This window comes from Cupressus sempervirens, chromosome 5, assembly GCF_028749045.1.
Source record: "Cupressus sempervirens isolate cs-2001-9-10 chromosome 5, ASM2874904v1, whole genome shotgun sequence".
In the NCBI taxonomy this organism is placed as follows: domain Eukaryota; kingdom Viridiplantae; phylum Streptophyta; class Pinopsida; order Cupressales; family Cupressaceae; genus Cupressus; species Cupressus sempervirens.
The window spans coordinates 153,275,323-153,282,737 of record NC_143122.1 but is presented as its reverse complement, the minus strand read 5'-3'; positions in this window follow the sequence as shown (position 1 = coordinate 153,282,737).

The window sequence follows — 7,415 nt, the reverse complement described above, 5'->3', positions numbered from 1 at the left end:
CCTCTTATTGAAATTCTAGGCACACCACAAAGACCTTAGTATTACACTGTAGATAATTTTGAAGAAGAAAAGAGTAAACTATGGGTATTGCATGTAGAGCTAGATATCTAGTATGAGGATAGACTAATGAAGATAACATATATTTAGTTTATAAAATTTATTGGCCAACATTATATGAGAAATTAGAAAAAATAATAAGCATATGGGATGAGCTGAATGGAGGCAATGATGTTCTAAAGCCAATTGCTAATAAATGGATCAAAAGGGAAAAAGATGCCACTCTGTTGTGCTCTTCAGTTATCAGTTTATCTTGTGAACAGAAAGAAAGGTCTTTTGATCTAACAAATGATATCTGTAATTTTGAAAATAAAAAAATTACATTGCCAAAGAGAATCATAAATTATATTGACAAATATTAAGGTAGAAACTTTGTACTTTTTCCACATGCCCTAGATAAAAAGGATAAGTTGAAGAATAAAGAGGAATGGGCCCAAGAATTGGATGACCTATTATGTCTAAGGATGAATAGGGTCATAAATGAGGAGAGTAATGCATGGTGGGAAAATACAACTGGAGAAATTGTAAAAGTACAAATATTTTATGATTATTTGAAATAATATTTTATTGAGATTGATAAATTAGGAGAGTATGTTCTGAAGAAACAACATGATATTCTAAAATTCAATTGCCTAGATGACACACTTTTTGACACATGGATGATAGATTTTTTTCATGTAAATAAATTGGAGCTTGATGAAATTGATGATGATGAAATGGAAATGGATGATGTGCAAATAATTGACACATTGGTAGAAAAAAATGAAGACAAAGGAACACAACCAACTATAGAGATAAATACAGAGGTCACAGTAGTAGGAGGACCAGTTGTAACTATTATTTTGTAAGTGCATGATGATGTGGATGGAGAGCCTCGAGTTGAAGTAAGTCTAAAAACATCATAATTAGGTCCACAATAAGCAAGTCCATTGGTTACATTTTTTGAGGAACAATAACAACATTAAAGCCAATCATGAACTACTCAAGAAAAAAAAACTTATATCAAAAATAGTTCAACAAGAGAATATTCATGATCATAAACATTATGTTCAACTAATTTTTGTCATTTATGATAGTAACTTTGTAAATATCTTTTTATCATAAGGAAAGCTTTCAGTACTCTCTAGACCTAAAGCTTGTTTCATCTCACATTATATAGGTGAAATTCCAAGGCAAGAGAAAGGGTCTGAGTTGTTGTATAACTTTTAGTTTTGCTAAGTTTTATTTGATCTAGTCCTTGATGCAAGTTTTATGATGTATTTCTCTGCAAAATATGAAAATGCACTAATTTTCTTGGATCATGGTGTCATGTATTGCATTGTTTTGAGTATTACCCAATGTTACACAAATTTCCAAGAGAATTAATACAAAGATGAACTATCCCCATATCTTTTCTCTTTAAATCTTCTCTATTTTATTAACTAGTTATTTTGAGGTTGTATGAGAAAAACATGTTCAATTTAATGCAACTTGGATAGGTTGTATGTTAATTCACTATTGATTTTAATTCAATGAGTTAAGTAAATGTTTCAGTGATATGATAAGATTTCTGGGCAGTAATAAAGATATGGATAAGAATGGTTCTCAGAGGGAATTGTTGATAATATTGATTGTAATACAATCAATTAGGTCAAAAGGTTGGATAGAATCTAAATCCCAATGGATGAGGCAGTGATGAATTAGTTTATTCTACATATGAATAAATCATGGATAAGCATTAAGCATAGTCTTAAAATCAAAATCAATTTTATTTTAAATGTATGAAGAGTGTTAGAGCTAGTCTTGATACTTGTTTACATTTAATCTCTATGTTTTAGTTAGTTGTTGTTACATAGAATTACTTGTAGATCTTAGAAGAATTGTGACCAATATACTATAGGGGATGAATATTGTAATAAAATTTCATGGAATGAATTAAATGCAAATGTCGTATCAAGCTTTAAAATCTTTTTATCCTTCAGGTGCACCCGCCTTCGTTTTGTAGAACCAACCAAGTAGAAAATCTTTTATGATTTTGTTGAAGTTGGTATAAAAAATATAAGAGTAACTGAGAGGGGAAGGGTGAATTAGTTACCACTAAAATAAATCCTAGATCATGTTAGATTTCAATACAGTAATGCAAACGAAGGACTAAATACTATTGAAGCTTGACAAACACGCATAAAATGTTGTAACGCAAAAATAACTAAATTACCTTGGTAAATGATTGACATATAAACTTTAGATGTTATATATGATTATCATAACTTTAAATAAGCTGTAAAAATATAAAATAAAATAACATCAACACATTTCGCAGTAGGATTTAACATGGAAGCCTAATTTAGGAGAAACCACCAATTGCAACTAGTTACTATTTTTCACTCTTCTAAAGTGAGCCCTACTATGAGCCAACCCTATTAAATGTTACAAAACATACTATTAGATGTGACCTTGTTAGAGGTCTTGAGAGAGTTCAATAGAACTACCACCTTGTTAGTGGATTTGCAAATAGTTGTTAAGCTAACTCTGTCAAGAGATTTAGATCACTACTACAATAGTCAAAGAGTAACAATGAGATGGCTTGATTTGAAAGCAACTAATTTTTTGATTACAAATCTCAGTTCTAGCTTATACTTGATCTTTCCTAATTGAATATAGCTTTGTTGCTCCACAAGGATATTCTACTTATCCTTCAAATTTGATTCCTCTTCTTGTCATTAAATCTTCAATAACATCTTCATACTTTCTCACAAACACACTTTGAAATCACAACTTGACCTTATATTTATATCTTCCACTTTGTCAAGTCAGCTCAAATACAACTTAGAATAATTTGTATTCATCACTTTAGTCAGTTGGAATCAATAGATAAATCAATTAAGCTTAATATGCCAAAATAAGAAGATCCTTCATTCTCATAAATGATTTCCTCTGTTAACCAATAGGAGCTTGGTTAACATTGTAAACTCACAAAAATCCTTTGGCAACTAAGTGAGCTTAGTTAGCACTAGTTCCATCCAACTTTCCTTCATTAACTGAGTGAGCTCATTTAACACTCATCTTCTACATATTTTCCTTTGACACTCAAGTGAACTTAGTAGACACTGTCTCCTAAACTCTTCAATCATAGGAATGCTTAGTAGACACTGACTAATAATGATTATGACATTTGTGTAACATCAAAGAAAATACACAATTAATTAGTTGTATCCAACAATCTCCCTCTTTGGCATTGATGGCAACACAACATGTCATAGCACAATGAAATTTTGGATTAGTTCTTTGAGAACTCCCTTTGTCATTATGAGCTCTTCCTTTCATTGGATTCTTTCTCTATCTACAAAAACTTCTAGCAAGTTAATTTAGAACTTTCTCCCTCTTACAAAAAACTTCTCCTTCTTTGGAAGACTTCTCCTCCTTTAGTTCTTAGTTCCTTACTTTATTTTGGTTCCAAAAATTTCTCAGAGATATGATAGTAAACTTGTCCCTCTTTAACAAAACATGCCAAAGAAAAAAATTCTATAAATACCAATGTACCTTAAGTATTGATTTATTTGCAATAGGCCCTTTCCAATTCTACACCAACTGATTCATCTTCAACAGGTTCTAGTTGATGCATCACTAAAATTTATTTAGTAAATTTCAGATAGGGGAATAACCCCTAGCTTACTTCTTAGATATAGAAATGCATCCTTAGGTAATAGCTTGCTAAATAAATCTACAACCTATTCCTTTGGATTAACATATTCCAATTTGATTTCTTTTTTCTTTCACCAATTCTCTTAAGAAGTGATATTTTATTGCAACGTGCTTTGTTTTAGTATGCATCACTGTATTCTATGATATGTTAATTGCATTGGCATTATCACAATATATGACTATTGGATTCTTGACCTTATCTTCATTGCTTCCAACAATTTTTTGAACCAAAAAATGTTAGAACAATTAACTATTGCTGCTACATATTCTACCTCTGCTATGGATTGAGATGTACAATTTTGCTTCTTGCTTGTCCAAGGCACTAGTCTTTTACCAGTAAAGAATGCTCCACCGCTAGTGCTTTTTCTGTCATCAATACTTCCTACCCAATCAAAACTAGTAAATAATTTCAAGTCCAAATTGCCTCCAAGTTTATACCACAAACTATAGTCTTAAGTACCTTTCAGATATCTCATGATTCTCTTGATTTTCATCATGTGATTTTCCTTAATATTTGCTAAGAATTTTGCTATTATTCCAACTACTAGAGTAATATCAGGTCTTGTATGTACTACATACTAAAATTTTCCAGTAATTGATATGTATGTGGTATGATCTACTTCTTTAGAATCATCATTTTTGGAGAGTTTATGTCTAGAAGACATAGGGGTTCCAACAGGTCTTGAATCTTCCATTCCAAATTTCTTTAGTATCTCCTTGATATACTTAGATTGAGTGATGTAGATACCATTTTTGTTCTATTGTATCTGCAATCCAACAATTTTTTTTATCTCACCAAACATGGCCATCTCAAATTCTTTACTTGTTTCTTTTGAAAATGCTTTCATAAGTCATCATTTCCTATAAATAGAGTATCATCAAAAAATATTTCTGCTAACACAATCTTCTTCTCTAGTCTTTCCTTGATATACAAACTTCTATTATCATTTATTCTTTGAAAGCCAATCTATACCAGGTAATTATGGAGTCTTTTATACCAAGCTCTGGGAGCTTGCTTGATACAATATAATGCTTTGTGTAATTTGCAAGCCATGTCCTTTTTGTTAGGATCTACAAAACCTTCTAGTTGTTCAATGTAGACTTCTTCATCAAGAATGCAAATTTAACATCCATTTGATATACTTTAAATCTTCTATGTTCTACATATGCTAGTAAGGTTATAACACCTTCTAGTCTTGCCATATGAGCAAAATTCTCACCATAGTCGATACCTTCTTCTTGAGAATAGACTTTGCACACCAATCTTGCTTTATTTCTTGAAACTTTTTCATCTTCATTCAACTCATTTTTGAATCCCCACTTTGTACCAATTACACTTTTATCCTTGGGTCTAGGAAAGAGAGTCCAAGTTTTGTTCTTTTCTATCTTTTCTATCTCTTCATTCATTAATTCAATCCAAATTTCATCTTCTAGAGAATCATTAATGTTTCTCGATTTAAATTCAACAGGTAAAAATGTACCTTTTAATTTGCCTCTTATCATTGTTCCATTTGATTTATTTCCAATGATTTGATCAGGTGCATGATGTCTTATGACATATCTTACTAATAGTTTCTTTGCTCTTTGAATGAGTTCCATTATCTTCATCTTGAATTTGAGTTTCAAGCTCAAGTCCTTCTATCTATGACTGAGGTGCATCAGGCTCAGTTTGACCTAGCTTGGTAGCCTCTGATTGTGACTCAGGTCCTTAAGAGTATAACTCAAGTTGCTCTATTTGCAACTTGGTAACTATTAGGGATTTTGGAGACTCAGGAGATGAAGCTTCTTTTCTTTTAGATATATTTTTTAGGGTATTAGATTCATAGTACACAAATCTTATGTAATATTCTAGTTCCTTGTTACTTTCTTCTTCACTCTTTTTTGCAAACTCATCAATTCTAACATGTGCACTTTCTATAATTTTATGAGTAGAAAAAAATCAAATATTTGTATGATTTACTTCTATAGGAGTATCCTATATGTCTTCATCACGTTTTACATCAAATTTTTCTTTTCTAGATTCTTTCAATATATAAAATTTGCTACCAAATACTTTCAAGTAACTTACATTAGGTTTGTAGCCATACCATAGCTGATAAGGTGTTTTGTTTGAATCTTTCTTCAAATGTACTCTATTTAAGGTATGAAATATAGTGTTCATGGCTTCCTTCCATTATTTGAGAGCAACCTTCTTTTCAATCATTAGGGTTCTAACACAATCGATGATAGATCTATTTCTTCTTTCAGCTATACCATTGTACTATGGTGTACCAGGGGCTAATACTTGTCTTTTGATTCCTCTTTCAATGTAGAAATTATTGGATGCATTGGAGATGAATTCATTGCCTCTATCTAATCTTAAGAATTTCAACCTCTTTCTAGTTTCCGTTTCTACTCTTACTAGATACCACTTGAATTTTTGAAAGGCCTTTGATGTTGATTTTAAACACATTACTGTCATCATTCTAGAATAGTCATGAAAAAAAAGAATGAAAAAATTTTCTCCACTATAACTTTCTATTCCTATAGTTCCACATAAATTTGTATGAATAATTTCTAAGACTTCTTTTGAATGATAATTTTTTCTTTTGAAGCTAGTCTTTCCCATCTTACCAATTTGGCAGTGCTTGCATAGACCCCTGTCAAACTTCTTCAAACTAGGAATACCTCTTATGCTTATATGTTTTTTTATCTTAACCAGATTATCAAAGTTTACATGAGATAGCCTTTTGTGCCATAACCAACTTTCTTCTACTTGAGCAATAAAACATGAACAATCATTAAGATTAAGTTAAAATAGGTTTTGTTTTCTTGCCAAATCTAACCAGATTTCCTTTTCCATCCAGTAGTTTGGCCTATCCATTCATGAATTCTACTTTGAATCCAATGTTATTCAACTGTGCCACACTCAGTAGATTATGCTTTAGTCCTCCAACCCAATAAGCATTGTCACATAAAAGTTCTTTAGGCAATGAAATACATCATTTTCCTTTTATGTTACAAGGTTCATTATTTCCAAATCTGACACTACCTCCATCATAATATTCCATGTGCTTAAATTTTTTTTTGTCTCTAGTCATATGATGTGAATAGCCACTATCAATAATCCATCTATCATTTTTTTCTAACATGAGAGATAAGTGCCATCTTATCTCCTTCATTATCTAAATCATCTTTCATAGCAATATATACCATTTCATCTTCACTGTTATTAGAATATTTAGCTATAAAACAATATTTCTTACCTTTATCCTTGTAGTTTTTGTAGTTCTTGGATTTCATTCATCTTTTCATCTTTGATTTCCTTATTTAAACACCTAGCAGCAATGTGACCAACTTTTTCACAAGAAAAGCAGATCAAAGGAACTTTATCTTAGTACCTTCCTCTTCCTTTGGAATGTTTCCTTGCAAGTAGGGCTTCAACAAGTTCAAGATCACTATCTAAACTTTCTTCTAATATTTCTTCTTCTTCACTTCCTGATTGATAGGTGTTTTATTTCTTACACTTTTCTTTGAGTGATTTTTTAGCATTAAAAGTAGATTAAATAACCTTTGAAATAGGAACATAGTTATCAAAGTTATCTAACTCAAAAGTTGTCAATCATCCAACTAGAGAATCTAAAGATATTTTATTATTTGGATCACATCTCACTTCTTTTGTAGCATATACTCTAATT